Raw genomic sequence first — 17,732 nt, 5'->3', positions numbered from 1 at the left:
TCAACAGCATCAGCAGACTGCTCTGGAATCTGTTCTTTACACTGACGCACAGTATGTGTTCCTTTTTGTTGTGGTTAGTAAACCTGCTCAGCAGTCAGTTTGTTTTCTGTTTTCTGTGGTGGTTTACATGTAGAGACGTCTCATCGGTTGCAATTTGAAGTTGTGTTTATTTGCATTGAAAATGTGTCTTGTCAAAATTAACTTTTTATTAGGGATGCCCGGTCCGACTTTTTCAGTCCCGATACTGATACTTGGGTATCGGCCGATACCGAGTACCGATCCGATACCAGTGTTTAATAAATAAGCTGTATGCCTCACTGTGGAAGTCAGTGGGATCATTCTGTTATGTGTAAGACAACATCAGGCTTGACTTACTTTCCTAACTTTGTAAAAGAAAATGTAACAAATAAATACATAAATATAAATTTACCAAATTGTTATTTATTATTAAAATAATAACTCGTACACCAACAACTTGGTAAAAAAATCTTAAAAATGAACAGGAATTACAATTCAAGTGTAAACCTTTTTAATGCAGCAACAATTTGGTCAAAAAATTAAATTAAAATTCCAGTATATAATGTATATAGTATATAAATATAGAATTGAATTGAATAGGTCGGCCACGCTGTCACCGATATCCGATCCAGTATCGGTATCGGTGCATCCCTACTTTTTTTATCTCGCAATAATATCAAGAAGACAATCGTTACAAAGGACATCACGCTTGACCCAAGTCACCGCTGATCCCCCCAAATAAAGGTCAACATATGGTTTAAATGTGATTTCTCAATTGTGCTAATATTTGTCAGCTTTGTCTTCTATTTAAATTTATTATATTTATAACCATTGAAACATAAATTCTAGATATTTAATTCCCTGTTAGTTGACGGTCCAATCACTAAATTATTAACCATATGAACTGCATGTGTATTCACATATATATATATATATATATATATATATATATATATATATATATATAATTATACCTATGATTACATTTTAGCACGTTATTAACAGGAGACAGTAGAGGACAGGAAATATTGAGAGGGGGGTGGGGGGGAGATGGGGATGGCCGGATTCTAACCGTGGTCATAACAAGTACTCTATGGATGTGTGTCTTAACCAGTAGAATACCATCAGAAAACATCTACAACTAGTGTTAGCATGGGGACTAAAAAAAGCTTTGTCTTCTGTTTTTCCATGATGTGACTATCCTCTTGTTTATATTATGTATTATCATACGGTAGATATATACATAGGTCGAGCAGGTCGTCCACTAATCGGAAGCTCGGCGGTTCGATCCCCGGCTCCTCCTGTGACATGTCGAAGTGTCCTTGAGCAAGGCACTTAACCCCTAAATTGCTCCCGATGTCTGAGCCGTCGGTGTGTGAATGGGTGAATGTTGACATGTAGTGTAAAGCGCTTTGAGTGGTCGGAAGACTACAAAAGATCTATATAAATGCAAGTCCAAGTCCATATTTCGGCCACATATTTCCATTCTATATTCAGTGTCAATGGAAGCCTAAATTAAAAAAAAAAAAAAAAAAAACGAGATATACTCATCTGTTTTGATTAAACACACGTGTGTATGTTTATGAATGTTTTGAAGGATCAGCATGATTGTAGATCTATTGAGTAGAGTGGACCTCTCTCTCTCTCTCTCTCTCTCTCTGAGTGAGACAGGTCGGTGTCTCTGTGTAATAGAAGAAGAAGTCAGGTGACGGGAGCCCCACAGAGGCTCTAAGCTTTTCTCTCCTGAGCTTGCTGCTCTGCTCGGGGGGATTAGCCTAACAGCAAAGGTAGTAATTACTTAGGTGGCCACAGCTCACTGGCAGTATTAGCCATGTCTCAGCCACTTGCTTTGACACCCACCACCCTCCAAACTCCCCCCACCACCACCACCACCGCCTCCATCCTCGCCGAGCCGAGTCCATTCATCCAAGTAAATCCACCACTGCTGATGCTGCATTTCCAGTTCCCCCCCCAACGACTCGCACTGGAGCCCCGCTCACTCAGAGACTGACTACGTCCATCAGCATTACACAGGTCTGATTCCCGGCCTTTTCACTCTACCCCTTATCACCAGAGGAATGAAATTGGCACTTTTTTTTCACCACACCGAGAGAAGCGATGACTAAGCAGGACTTTGGGCCAATGTTGCTCTACTCGCTCCTCTCGGTCAGCTTTAATGCCCCCCGCGCCGGAAGCCTCCTGATAAGTTGCTTAGTGCTTTAGCTTTAGTGCCCATCGGGGTTAGCAGCTAACGCTAACGCCGTGAGGACGAGGTCACAGGCTTACTTAAGACAATCATAATGTGACACTGACTCCAGAAAATCTCGTTGCTCGGTTTCCTTGTCGGTGAGGTCACAGTCGGCGCCGCGCCGCTAGACTGGGTAGTCCATTACAGTAAGTGCAGATTAGCGTCTTCCACAAGGACACTTCAACGTGTCGATACAGGGGTTGACCCGGGTGAGCTGAGTTTGAGCCATCAAACACTGATCCACACTGCTTGTGTCATACACTGAACACAAATCCTAATGTGTGCATGCTTCTATTAGGACTGCACAATTATGGCCGAAATGATAATCACGATTATTTATCACGATCGTTCATAGATTTTAGGGACAAAATATTTGTTTTTACATTTAAAGGACCCATATTGTAAAAAAATTAGGTTTTCAGGTCTTTTACATTATAAAGCAGGGTTAAGTGCTTTATACATACTACTAAACTATCGAAACGCTCAATATACAAAGAAATACGCTCAGCCCGTATTCAGAAATTGTGCAATATTTAGACCATTACATGGTTTTAAACATAAACATTCTAAATGTGTCCTAGTTTATTTCCTGTTGCAGTGGATGTAAATAACATCATCTGACAGGAAGTAAACATGAACCCAAACTTTTGCCCAGCAACGCAATTCCATTGCAATTTCATTGCAATTTCATTGCAATTCCGTTGCAATTCCGTTGAAATGCACTAAAATGGAGCGTTTCAGACAGGGTAGATACAGGTATATTCAGGCAGACAGTATGAGGAAAAGAAAGTGTTTTTTGAACATTAAAGCATGTAAACATGTTCTAGTAGAAACACAAAATACAAGTATGAGCCTGAAAATGAGCACGATATGGGACCTTTAAACATCGATATCGCAGTCGATCATGTTCATATAATTGTGGGAAGCCAAAACCGCGATTGTGATTAATATTCAACTAATGTGCATCTGTAGCTTCTATAGTACTTGTTCCGCCCCACTGACAGAGCTCACTTTGATGAAATGCTATGTTAATTCAGCTCAGTTGGAAAGTGTGCATGTGTCTGCTGTTGTATGACACATTTGAACACAAAGAGGACATTACCCTTAGGCTGCGTGTGCAATTTGTCGTATGCGTTTCATTCAAACTTCCAGTAATTACCCGAATAATGTGACTACTTAGCTGGTGACACATACAAAAGGAGTTCAATCATTCTTTACCCTGTTTAGGAACATTTAAGGGCCCTGAACACAGCACAGGTGTTTTCAATTATTTTGGTTAATTAGACCAGGTTGAAGGTTTGTTGAGCAATGTTGGGAATTATGTAGGGCTGTCAATCAATTGAAATATATATTCCGATTAATCGCATGATTAATTAAGATTAATCGCAAATTAATAGCACATTTTTATCTGTTAAAAATGTAACTTAAAGGGAGAGTATTTAAACCTTTTTAATGCAGCAACAAATTGGTCAAAATTTAAACAGGAATTAAAATTCTATAAAAGTATATAATGTATAGAGTATATAAACAGAATTAAATTGAATAGATCAGCCCCATTGTCTCCGATATCCTATCCAGGATTAGTATCGGTGCATCACTACTTAGCTGCTTCAGTTTCAAGGTCCTGGTATTGTTCACGCTGGCTTACTGTCATTAAAGGTCCCATATCGTGCTCATTTTCAGGTTCATACTTGTATTTTGTGTTTCTACTAGAACATGTTTGCATGCTGTAATGTTCAAAAAACACTTTATTTTCCTCATGCTATCAGCCTGAATATGCCTGTATTCACCCTCTGTCTGAAATGCTCTGTTTTAGCGCATTTCGACGGAATTGCAACAGAATTGCGATACTATGCAACAGATTGGGTCCATGTTTACTTCCTGTCAGCTGATGTTATTTACATACACTGCAACAGGAAATAAACTGGGAAACATTTAGAATATATATGTTTAAATCTGTGTAAAGAGTCTAAATATTGTATATTTTTTGACATCACAAATGGACAGAAATCCTGACAGTTTGTTTCAAATGCAGAGTTTCTGAATACGGGCTGTGTGTATTTCCCCATGGATTGAGCGTTTCGATACTTTCACAGTATTTATACAGCACTTAAACCTGCTTTATAATAAAAAAAACATGAAATCTCACTTTTTTTATGATATTGGACCTTTAACAAAAATTGCAACAGGAAATGCAAAGGGGCCCATTTATGTCTATTTTGTCAATTCTGAAAAAGTCTATTGATGGCTCTTTACATCTCACTGCAGTGTTATGGTAGTCAAATAATGCTAATAAATGCCATTTTATATTCTCCTATTATTTTTCGTATTCCTTGTCCTAATATTTTGTTCCATTTCCTTTTTAATTAAATGAACAGTGTGTAACAACTAGGGCGTTCAATTGGCTGAAAATGGAATATAATATTAATGTTTTCTTTAGTGTATAATCACCCGAAAATAAGAATTGTTGTGTTTTTTTTACCTTAGAATGAGCCGTTTATATCTACATACCTCGTCCTCGTCACAGAGCCGGCTGCCATGTTTCTACAGTAGCCCAGAAAGGACAAATCAAACTCTAGAGCTCTAGAGAGGGCCTTTAGTGTTTTTGCGTCGGCCACTGTAGTTCTCCTACACGTTCAGCACACGAGAGAAGTTTCAGTTGGTTGCAATCTGCAACCTCACCGCTAGATGTCGCCACGCCAGATCCTACACACTGCACCCTTAACCTAGTTTTTTGTAGCGATTTTATTAACATAGATCTATGTAAATCAGATGTGTTATTATTATTTTTTGTTGTGCAAGCTGCAACTCTGACTCACGCTTTCAGTTGTGTATACTCGTATTTGTTGATGGCGTAACCATGTAGGTGATCATAATTTACCTCTGCTTTATAAGGGAATTACCGTAGAGTGCACAGTGACTTTCAAAACGCTAAACTTAAGCATATCTTCCAAGTGATAAGCTCTCCAATGCATCTCTCATAAATGTGCCAAGCCATGACACTCGTAGACGATGCTTGCCAATGGGCCGTATATGAAATATGGAAAATGGGGAACAGAGGCCTTTTCTGCCGTGCCAGCAAAATCTCCAAAATGAGCTTTTATAACTTGAAGAGGGGGGCAGAGAGAGGGGGGATCTGCACCGCCTGACGCTTACAATCCATCGCCGTGGAAGAGACTTTGCCTACAACAAGACTCTGTTTTCGCATTTTCTCTTCTCAAATACCCTTCCTCCCGTTTCACGCACCCACCTTTCTTTCCTTCCTCTTCTCTCTTCCTCCCAAACCCTCCTGCTCTTTTCCCTTCCCTTTTCTCTTAGAATATTCACTTGTCCTTACATCCATTGCTTTAAAATGATTTTATCATTACCATTTGGAATAACATAATACTAAATACAGTTTCTTAATTGATTTTGCTGTTTCCCTGCCCTTTAGAATAACCAAAGCCGATGCATGTATAGACACAAAAATTAGATTTAGAACCTCTGAAAAAGCTCCGACAGACCGATTAACATTTGACAGAAGTAACAATAGAAATCAAATAGAAAACACGGTCGCATTCATTTACCTAACAACAACAAAAAAAACACTGGTGATTAAAAGCAGCGTCTTATTTAGTGGCACAACATTTTCAGGCACAGCGGCGGCACTCTGTCACGATAAGAAATGAGTTGTCTCTGCCTATCTCAATGTAATTAGCCTTGATTAGCATGCTGCTAATGACTCTAACAGACTGACAGAGGGGGGAAAAAAAACATTGTAGCGAGAATGCACAAACCGCCGAGGTGTGTTTAGCTGCCGGAGAGACACTTCACGGCCCTAGAGACGTACGCAGGGATTCGTGTCGGCTCCCTTCGTCGTCCCACAGATAAACTTCACGTGTGTAGATTCACAGTCGGCGTAGATTCAAACGGATAATGAAATGTGTTGCCGTCATGTGGTACGTGGAGAGGAATGTCTTTCGAGGTAATGGAACAGTGACATGTCGTGATGAGTATTGAATTCTCCCGACCAAATATGAACTCCTTGCCAGCAATACAGAGGAAAGATGAATTTCAACCTTTAGAATCTTACCACAGAGAGAGCTCCATCACACTTCTATTGCTTTTTTTTCACAATACAGTGTAGCCCTCACTGTTCTGCTCCGTCTCGGACCGCACGTCTGTCCTCCCACACCTCTGACATACGTCCTCTAAGGGTGCATGAACACTTTCTCCTTCCCTCTGTCAGCTGCCACAACCTTTTTCATCTGACAGAAGTTCTCCCCCCCGTCCTCCCCGTCCTCCCCCTGCTGTCCGTCAACGGTTCCTCTCTGCCTGACAATAGCAAAGGCACAAGGTGTGAAATTCAACTCCTAGATGACACAATGTCACAGGTGCAGGCGCACACAAATCTACATGGATGCATTCATGTCCTTGCACAGCATTTATTTTCAGACTTCCCTGGATAGGATATGTCAAAGTTAACGGGTTTTCATTTCATTTCATTTCATTTCATTAACGCAATCGATCTTTCAGGGGTTGTACCGGACTCAGTTTTAAAGCTCGAGTGTAGATACTAGTATCATGTGAAACTACAAAAACCTAATGAATCCATTGGTACCAACTATGTAAAACTAACTTGTCAGGAAGGAGGCTAAATAACGCTCCAAAGCTGCGCAAAATTTGGCGAGGAAAAACTGGCACAGCCATTTTCAAAGGGGTCCCTTGACCTCTGACCTCTAGATATGTGAATGTAAATGGGTTCTATGGGTACCCACGAGTCTCCCCTTTACAGACATGCCCACTTTATGATAATCACATGCAGTTTGGGGCAAGTCATAGTCAAGTCAGCACACTGACACACTGACAGCTGTTGTTGCCTGTTGGGCTGCAGTTTGCCATGTTATGATGTGAGCATATTGTTTTATGCTAAATGCAGTACCTGTGAGGGTTTCTGGACAATATCTGTCATTGTTTTGTGTTGTTAATTGATTTCCAATAATAAATATATACATACATTTGCATAAAGCAGCATATTTGCCCACTCCCATGTTGATAAGAGTATTAAATACTTGACAAATCTCCCTTTAAGGTACATTTTGAAAAAATTGCGATTAATCGCGATTAACTATGGACAACCATGCGATGTGAACCTGCAATGTCTTTGGACTGTGGGAGGAAACCGGAGAACCTGGCGAAAACTCATGCAAACTCCATATATAAATATATATATATATACTGTATATATATATATACTGTATACTGTAGATGTGCACACAAACACATTGGAGCATACACACACATCCCTCTCCTATCCCAGAGCATCTAACCTGGCCTTGAATGTGACAAACGGTGAGTACTATGGGCATCCAGGCGAGGAGAACAGGAGGACAGAGGAGAGGATTGGAGGGGGGGTTGATGGACAGAGGAAGACGGAGGGAGAGAGCTGACAAAAAAACACTTTCCAATTCCAAAAGTAAACATTGACAGAAGGCACCATGCGTGCACACCCAAGAGTTCCCAATGCTCTTGAGGATATTCCCACTGCCCACAACAACACAAGACAACACTTGTTTACCTCTTTGTAAAAGAAAAATTAACACACTAGGAAGAAAAACAGTTTTTAAGGCACTGCCAGAGTCAACACACTTCCAAGTGAGCATAGCTCTTATTAGATAGTGTAATACGTACAGTGCTCTGTCTATTAATGCTAGTTCCGCCGGTGCGTGTGCATGTGATCACAGGTTTGTCTGTGTTCGGATATTCGTGAGCACACGGGAGTTCCCCACCTGTGTGCTCCGTCGGGCGCTTGAACATTGAGCACAGAAGCGGTGGTCCTCCGTGAGCCAGGGCACGCTCACACGCTCACACACCCACACACGCTCACACACTTTCAAACACACTCAAACATACTCTCTTTTTCCCCCCACAGGCGCTCTGTGCCTGTGCTGTGTCATAAATCAGAGCTGTCAAATAGATTTTACAGCTCGTATTGAAACGAGGAGAGGCAGCCACCCAACAACCTTGAAAAAGATGGAGGAAAGCAAAAGTAGAGGAGTTTCATTATTATTAAACCTGATACCTGGACTCAAGGAATCCATAAAGAGTGACGGGACACTTTTTCAGTTTCTTGGTGCGGTGAGCACGATGTGTAACTGCACTGAGTAGCCCATCAGTGCAATCCTTGGTTTGAAATAAGTCCATGTGATAGGAGTTGTTGTTGTTGTTGTTGTTGTTGTTGTTGTTGTTGTTGTTGTCAGTGCGGTCGCGGTGAAAGAATTTCCCCTGCGGTGACAATGATTGGCTCAACAGCGCGATATGCGGTACTATTGGATTTTTCTTTCTTTTTTTAATTACGTCTTTTGTCCTGATTTTAGTGTTATACAAATAAGCTTTATAGTTAGACTATTATTAGGTATATTGTTGCTTTTTAAATTACAAAGATGGCAGTTGATTGACTAATTAATTGACTACTTGTTTATTGTTCAATGCAGAACATAGAAGGGCAATGAGGCGCGGCGTTTTTTTTTTCAGCTGTGAAAAACGTGAACATAGCAGTTGGGGGCCAGTGGTTTACATCCGCTACGGTTAGCTTGTCAATAGCGCAATTTTGCGGGTTATATCGACAGCCCTAGTTGTTTTTGTATTCTCTTGGCACATAGCATTTGCATTGACCTCCACCCATCCATCCGTTACCTGCAATCAGTGTCGCAGGAAGGCTGGAGCCGATCCCAGCTGACATTGGGTGAAGGCTGGTACACCCTGGACAGGTCTCCAGACTATCACAGGGCTGACACATAGAGACAGACAACCATTCACACTCACATTCACACCTACGGGACATTTACAGTAGAGTCAACAATTAACCTGCATGTCTTTGGACTGTGGGAGGAAACCTGAGAACCCGGAGAAAACCCACGCTAACACGGGGGAGAACATGCAAACTCCACACAGAAGGGGTCCAAAGCCGGGTTCTGATTGTAATCTCACTGCAGTATTGTTCTGAGGCTAAATGCAAAGTGAGGCAGGCATCAGCAGGGAAGTAGCAAAACCACTCCTTTTTGTATGCTGAGCATAGACTAGCATGGGGCTTCTTTATTTTGACTTTTTTTTAGATTCATCAGCCATCTTAAAATGTTTCTCTATCCACGTTGATATGTTTTCATCATTAGAGCTGTGTATTGAATAAGAAGTTGCGTATACAATACGTATAACGATACAGGGGTTACCATTCAATATATTGCGATATATTGCTATTTTTTAAATCTAATTTTAGGAAAATTGTCACAGCAAAAAGAACACACCACCAAATGCATCAAATCTGAGTAAAAATTGTTTACTTTTTTTTTATGCAATCAGAACAGTTGGATCTACATTTGCATTTATCACAGTCCCTGTAACATCCAACATCACAGCACTACTCTGAGAGGGTACATACACTGAGAGGACGCATCTCTTTACCAATGAAATAAAGTATTGACTGAGTTCATCTTTGCATGTTAACTATTCATTCAAAATAGAACCAGCGTTTCTGAGAATCGATAAAGTATCACAAAACATAGTATTCCAACATTCGATATTTTCAATATTTTCTTTCAGCCCTATTCGTGAGTCAGAATGTCTCAATGTTTTGAACAGATGCAGTGTAGCTTTGCTGCTGTTAGATATGATGCAAGATGAGCACAGTATGCAAAACTTCTTTTCATGCGTGTACTAAGGTGTCAAGAACAGGTTGGTGTGCTGTAGGTGCCGGTCTTTCCTTATGACTCCTGGCATTAGCAGGGCTCCGATTGCCAATTTATTGACGGCTATTGTCTCTACATAATATAACGCCGATCCAGTCAGCAACTCTGACTTTGCGTTGGCAGTCTCACAACTGTTCATTTTATTCTCTACTTGTGTGCAAATTGGTGCAATTTTATAAATCAAATGTAATGTGATGTTCATTATATGATACAGGGGCAGGTAAGGGAGTAATGATTAACCGGTTTGTATCGAAATACCATTGCAAGAGGCAGAGATTCAGCTACGTCGATACAGAACCCCAGATGGGAGCCAAACTTTCCATGACATTTAGAAGAAAAATCGATAGGGCTGGCAGAAATCGATCTTTACAAGTTCTCTCTCTGCACTCCTGTGCCTGTAGCCTGTGTGTGTGTGTGTGTGTGTGTGTGTTTGCTCATGTGCCTCCCCTCCCAGCTCACTGCATTTCCCCAATCACATACCTGCTTCGTCAATCCACAACATTACCACACTGAGAGAAATGTCGGACCACCTTTTGCCAGAAGTCTTTAAAAGACATTATCTGTCTGCAGATCTCTCTATTCATACTCAAAGGTTGTGCCTTGACAGTAGTCGACATAAGGCAAATACTGCTAACGGAAAAAAGGAACTGACTAAAAACGTTATCCAGTATTTCACCGCCCATGTTTACCACTGTGGCAGAGGACCCTTTGCGGAAGTGCCTTAAACCTGCACTGTTTCTAACAGCCAGCAGGGGGCGACTCCTCTGGTTGCTAAAAGAAGTCTGATTGTATAGAAGTCTATGAGAAAATGAGCCTACTTCTCTCTTGATTTATTACCTCAGTAAACATTGTAAACATGAGTTTATGGTCTCAATCTCTAGTTTCAAGTCTTCTTCAATACAGCATGATGTTCATTTAGTAAATTATGGTGCCATTTAGAGTCAAATAGATCATAATTGACAGGTCGGCGTACCACGGCGTTGTCCGGTCTGGGAGTTTTCCGTGTTTTCATCTTAGAACTTTAACCCTTTCACAGTGTGTTTTCAGTTCATGAAAGTTAATCGTAACATTTTTGGACGCCTAAAAATGTCGTATTCATTGTTCGGTTGTACTTTGCTCCACCCTCTCGTGTCACTTCTGGTTCCCAAAAAAAAACAAGATGGCGACGGCCAAAATGCCGATCTCGAAGCACCACAAACCAATGGGTGACATCACGGTGACTCACATCCACTTCTTACATACAGTCTATGAGTATTTTTGATACAGTATTTGAAATAGAAATTGAGGAAAAAAATTCAATTGATGACACATTTGTTATTTAAAAAAGTAATATGATTTAAATTGGGACTGGTTCAAAACTACGAAAGGAAAAGATGCACAACTCAAGTGGAAGTAGGTGCTGGGTGATATGGAGAACATCAAATATCACAATATTTTTGACCAAAATACCTCGATATCGATACTGCGACGATATTGTGGGGCTGACTATTGATGCTTTTACAAAATAGTTCAACAATGACATTTTTGATAAATCATCATCAGTAATATGGATCTAATGATTCAGACTAAGACAACACTTTTGCAATATTCCAATATCCAAAATCTAAGACAATATCTATCTTTGATATAATATTGATATATTGCCCAGCCCTAAGTGGAGGTCATGGTAAAACCATGGTGGCGTATCATGGTGTTTGTAGCGATAAAGACACTGTATTATGGCCTTGTCGAAAGAATTGATTGGGCACCTGTTTGCTTGATCTGAGACACTAGTCCCCAAGTCTAGCAAACATAAATACCAAGCAGGTGTCTAGATTGTCTTCATTAATGACCTGAAACAGTGGTGGCCATTAGTTTTAGCCAGTCTTTTATGTGCCATTTATTGTGAGGGCAATAGCAGTTTTACTGATGAAATACGTCATATTTGTGCTGTATAGGCATATTTGTGATCTGTCATTTGTACCGCACAGCTTTACGCATCTATGACATGTTTGATTCTCATCTAACAATCAAGGGGGGAACATGTTGAGTCTTTGTTCTGGCCACAATCAAAGATGATACACCATACTTCTAAATCTCGCTACATGTTTTTTTTTTTATCACATTCATTTGTCTCAGATGCCTTCCTCATCCAGCTACAGTCTCTGATTGGGCTGAATAGCTGCCTCTTAATATGCAAAGTGGAGAAAAGCATGTACGTCCAGCAGTAGGGCTCAGAAGGCAAATCGCTTCTGGCAGCCTAATTCACTGGTCATTAGAAGGGCCAAATTGAATAATGGACTCAGAGGTAAGCGTGTGTGTGTTCGTGTGTGTGTCTGTTTGATGAGACAGGGAGGGCCATGTTGGGTGGCCGGTACTCCGTGGCCCCCTTACTTTGGCCCATCAGTTTCAATCAGGCAGCACGACAGGCTCTCCCCTCGCTGCCACGACCCTCTCTCCATTAGGCCACCGGCACCCACACGTGTACTCCATTACAGTGCATTACCTGGTCAGTGCCTAGAGACATCACCTGAGGAGGCAACAGAGAGGGGGGGAGCGAGATGAGGAAGGTTCTGACTCCACAGAAAGAAACCCTGATCCCATTTCTATTAAGATTCTTCCTCTCTCTCTCGCTTTCTTCAGGTAATCACTGGACTGCCAAAGCTTTATTGGGGAAAGTAATGGGATTGTGGGATGGCGACAGTAGCACTCACTTACCTAACCACATACATGGACAGTTAACAATGATCCCCCGTATTCCTCCTTGTATCCATCTCTGTCTTTATTTCCTATTCCACTCCCTCCTTCTCAACTTGTAAGTCTCATTGCTGCATCTGCGGCATTCACCCCTCTATTCATTCTTCGTCTTTTACAGGAAAATCTGTACTACTTCACTGTTATGCATGGCTGTAGATCATGTAGACAGTTAACAAAGGGGCTATTGTCTGGACCATGTTGGCACACACAGGATTATCAAATGCATTAAGAAGTAGGGTTTAAAAGTCTAAATTAAATTGTTTTAGCACTTCATTGGACATATCTAATCTCTTTCAGCCAATACAAACAGCCTCTGGGCTGGATACAATTATGACCTGAAATGTATCAGAACAAATCAAAACAGTGGGAGGATTCAGCAGAGTGGAAAGAGTAGAGAAAGAACGGCAATACTGTAACAGAACAACACATTATACTTCTTCTATAAAACAGTTTGTATGATATCTTACGAAAAAGTTATTCCTCTTTTTCCTTTCGTTTTCCTACGAATGTCCAGCAACGTGTCAATTTCCGCTCATTACATGTATAGTCTTTTCAAAATAAACATCTGTTTTCACAGGAAACAACTTCCTTATGTTTAGGAAAAGATGGACTTGGTTAGGATTAGGCAACAAAAACTACTTAGGTTTAGGAATAGATTGACTTGGTTAGGATTAGGTAACATAACGACTTAGTAAGTTTTAGGAAAAGATCGAATTGGTTATGTTTAGGTGACAAAAACTACTGAGTTAGGTTTAGGAAAAGATTAACTTGGTTGGGATTAGGCAACGAAAACTACTTAGTTAGGTTTAGAAAAAGATTAACTTGGTTCGGATTAGGCAACAAAACTACTTAGTTAGGTTTAGAAAAATATTAACTTGGTTCGGATTAGGCAACAAAACTACTTAGTTAGGTTTAGGAAAAGATCAAATTGGTTAGGATTAGGCAAAAAAACTACTTGGTTAGGTTTAGGAAAAGATGGACTTGGTTAGGATTAGGCAACAAAAACGACTTAGTCAGGTTTAGGAAAAGATGGACTTGGTTAGGATTAGGCAACAAAACTACTTAGTTAGGTTTAGGAAAAGATCGACTTGGTTAGGTTTAGGCAACAATGGCTACTTAGGTTTAGGAAAAGATTGACTTGGTTAGGATTAGGCAACAAAATTGCTTAGTTAGGTTTAGGAATAGATCGACTTGGTTAGGGTAAGGCAACAAAAACTACTCAGTCAGGTTTAGGAAAAGATGGACTTGGTTAGGATTAGGCAACAAAACTACTTAGTTAGGTTTAGGAATAGATCGACTTGGTTAATATTAGGCAACAAAAGTACTTAGTTAGGTTTAGGAATAGATCGACTTGGTTAATATTAGGCAACAAAACAACTTAGTTAGGCTTAGGAAAAGATTGCGGTTTGGGTTTAAATAACTCCGTAAATTTTGTTACTTAAGTACGTAAATTGGGTGACAAATATGTCAACGTTGACATCTGGTTTCAAATGGGACCCGAGCGCCGGTCTCCTGGGTGAAAGTCCGGTATTTTTTGACCCACCCATCCACTCCGACCTACTCACTACACGGCGTTTTCCACTCTTTATCTTTTTGGTTCACGATTACGTGAATTACACACAAATTAATTTCATGGGATGTACACGAATTACAGTGCATTACTTTTCTAGGTATAGCTACAAATGGTGTATGAGACCAGCCTGAACAAAAAGGAAAACTAAAAGCATGTCTGTTTGCTACTTGGTTGTTTGCCAGTCAAAGCAAGAAATCATCTGTATGACACAGACAAGATCACATTGTGAAAAAATGCTTTTTAAATGAGTCTTTAATTCCTTAAATGTACTGTATGTCCTCCAGCAATGAAACTATTCATAGTAAATAACAAATAGGGCTGCAGCGTCCCTGCTTACAGTAGCATTCCATTGTTCTAACACCACGTTGTGGTGAGTTAGGTAGGCCTGATATGGCTTGAGATGTGATGTGAATAAGGGACGAATCAGACAGGACTGGAATGGATTGGAGTGGTAGCGCAGCCCGGTGGGCCTATCAGTCTGTGTTAGGTCTGCTGAGAGGGCTGTCTCATAAAGGCGGGCTCTCCTGCACCGGCCATTTCCCATGACCATTTGTCTCTGTCCACTTCCTTTCCCTTTCCGTGCCCCCTCTTTTTTCCCTCTCATCTCCTCCTCCCCCTCATCTTCGATTCCTCATTTTGGACTCTCAGTCTTGTTCGATCTGTTTCTCCTCTCTTTACTCCGGCTCTCGGTTTTTGTAACCACCACGACTCTCCTGTTTTCCTTCTTTTCCAACTCCTCCTCCTGGCAAACGAGTTGTTTTTCCTCTGGCGATGGAAAGTAGACATTTACTAAGTTAAAAATTAATACATTTAGTTTTATAAAAGACACGTTTTAGCTACTTTGTTTGTCTTTGTTTTTGTTGTATACTTGGCTAATTAAGGATTTCCACCATTTGTTATTTGGGAGTGAGAGATGCTGCAAAACGCATAGGTATCATAAACATGTGTTTGCCACAGATCTTATTTTCTGCAATAATCCAAAACAAAATGAAAAAATCCCATTGGCTTTTTGTCGAAGGAACCCAGGGCGATGCTAACTTCCTGGTTGGCCTACAAAAATACGTCATCCCTGGAGCACTCTCTTTGAATTCACGAGTTGCGATTCACAACTGCTTTAGAGACTGCTCGGCTTTGATTGGTTGTTTCCTTCGGGGTTTGGTGAAATCTTTCAAATACCATTAGGAGCACTAGGAGGACACAGAGGAACATGACTTTTTCACAGATTATCTGTCTCATGTCAGGATATAGTGACAGTTTGAGCAAATATGACAAAAAGTTATTTTTATTAGTAGCTTTTAATTCAACTTTTTCCATGTAGTAATACCTCCCGAGATCTGCAAACGGGCTTTCTATGCAGTGGAGTTCCGCTTTAATCCTGCCTGCAAGACTCTCATTGGTCAATGACTTGTCGAGGAAACAGCCATCAATGGGCACGACAACAGATTCAGAGTCAGAAACCAGATTATCATACCAGATAACCATCTACTTTAGGGATGCACCGATACCACTTCTTTACAGACCGAGTACAAGTACTTACATTTGGGTACTCACCCATACCGATACCGAGTACCGATACGAGTACTTCTCTGTGCCAAAAGACCCTCGTTAACAGCCAGCTGGAGGGTGTGAGCGACACACAACAGACTGGGGAGTCCAGCATACGAGGCGGTGCGCCGCGACCGGCTCTGGGTCGGCTTGGAAAGGCTCGGGGCGAAGGTGGCTCGCGGCCGCAGCTTTACAGTGCTCCCCTCCTGGACCTCGCCGCACCGTGGACAAAGGGCTCACTGCGCCCTCTCTCCCCGCCTGGGGCGGCCCCCTGCGACTGTCAACCGGGACGGATCGTCCTCAGTGCGCCACGACCGCATCGTGTCGCCAGATCAGGACTCGGCCCACGTAAAAGGCGCCAGGGGCTCTGAGGCGATGTCGGCAACCCACCTGACCCGTCTTGAAACACGGACCGAGGAGTCTATTGCACGCGCGAGTCAGAGAGTGCAAGCATGACCCCGTGGCGCAATGAAATTGAGGGCCGGTTCGCGCCGGCTGAGGTGGGATCCCAGCCCAGTGGGGTCGGGCGCACCTCTGTAAAGTGGTATCGGTGCCGTTGTATCGGAGTCGTTTTGCGAGCACGAGTAAGAGTACATGATCACAGTATCGGACCCGATACTGGTATCGGTATTGGTGCATCCCTAGTCTACTTCATTAAAAGAAGGCCAAAGCATTGATAAATAATCTAAAATGTAATAATCAGCTTTGTTTTTTGGCCTTTTATTTTGTTCCCTTTTATATCAAACGCCCGGGGCCAAATAAACGATGCACACAGGAACTCTCCAGTCAATACACAAATAAATCAAACGGTGAACTCGGCCCAGTAAATCAATATCTTCACACAACCAAAGAATACAGAGTAAGTCCTCTCCTGATAAATATACCAGTTGTGTTGGATACTCTTTGCCACTTGAAAGGCCATAAAATGCAGAAATGTGACCCCAATATGAGAACCAGGGATGAAAATGTCAGGGGTCACGCCTGAGTCCAAAAAACACTGCAAAAATAGTTCATTGCATTTTTCTGCACTCTGATTTGAATATCATACAGTAATAATAGGTCTCAGAGAAACACTACTACTACTGTAGCTTTCACATATTTCCCTGCGATAGCCTTATGCCAGACAACAACATGGTTATCTAATCGTTCTGACATTCACTTTACTATGTGTCAAACTCTACACCAGTTGGAAGTGCGCAGCCTAAAACAGACCATATAAAGCCATCATGAGAACATGTTTAGCTCTGGTTTCCTTGGAAGTGGAAGTTGTTGGTCCTTACCTCATTTTCCAGCTTAAACAACGTCTGTCGTACTGCGTTCCTCGTTTTAAAGAGAGCAGAATAAAGTGGATGATGAATAGAATAACTGAGAGACTTGTTGGAGTCATTATAGTCAATGTATTTGTCTGGCTGCATCTCGAAGTGATCATTCACACCATTTGTGTCTATTTGCACAGCCGATATCGGCCGTCTGCGATGTGTCGCGCCCGGAGGGCTGAGCAGTCGCTCGTTCTGGCCGTGATGGACGCAGGAAGCGAGGTCAGCCATTTAGCTGCAGCCTCCTCTCTGGCCCACCAGCCCTGCTCTCCATCCTCCCACCCACCCACCCCACAATCTGCCCCCTGGCTCTGCTGGTGCTGGGGGAATCATAGCCACTCACTCTGATGATTTATGACCACAACTGAGGCCAGCCTATAAGAACTTTGTGTGTGTGCGTGTGCGTGTGCGTGTGCGTGTGCATGTGCGTGTGAGAGAAAAAATCAAAAGACAAGTAAGAAAGCGTGTGTACTTTATGTGTGTGTGAGAGAGAAATAAGTGTGATAGTATAAGGTGTGTGTGTGTGGGTCTAAAGCTGGTCTAACTGCAGCCCGCTGCCCGTTTTGAAATGG

At 41.6% G+C, this 17,732-nt stretch overlaps 1 protein-coding gene across 3 annotated transcripts in view; it reads left to right on the top strand.

The window, feature by feature from the left end:
• adarb1b (adenosine deaminase RNA specific B1b) overlaps nucleotides 1-17,732 on the top strand; it is a 176,173-nt gene that overhangs the window by 112,241 nt on the left and 46,200 nt on the right. The gene's annotated exons all lie outside the window — the stretch shown is intronic.

Source organism: Sebastes fasciatus, chromosome 14 (assembly GCF_043250625.1).
Source record: "Sebastes fasciatus isolate fSebFas1 chromosome 14, fSebFas1.pri, whole genome shotgun sequence".
Lineage (NCBI taxonomy): Eukaryota > Metazoa > Chordata > Actinopteri > Perciformes > Sebastidae > Sebastes > Sebastes fasciatus.
The sequence above is the reverse complement of the archived record's forward strand: the minus strand, read 5'-3'. Positions and strand labels throughout refer to the sequence as shown.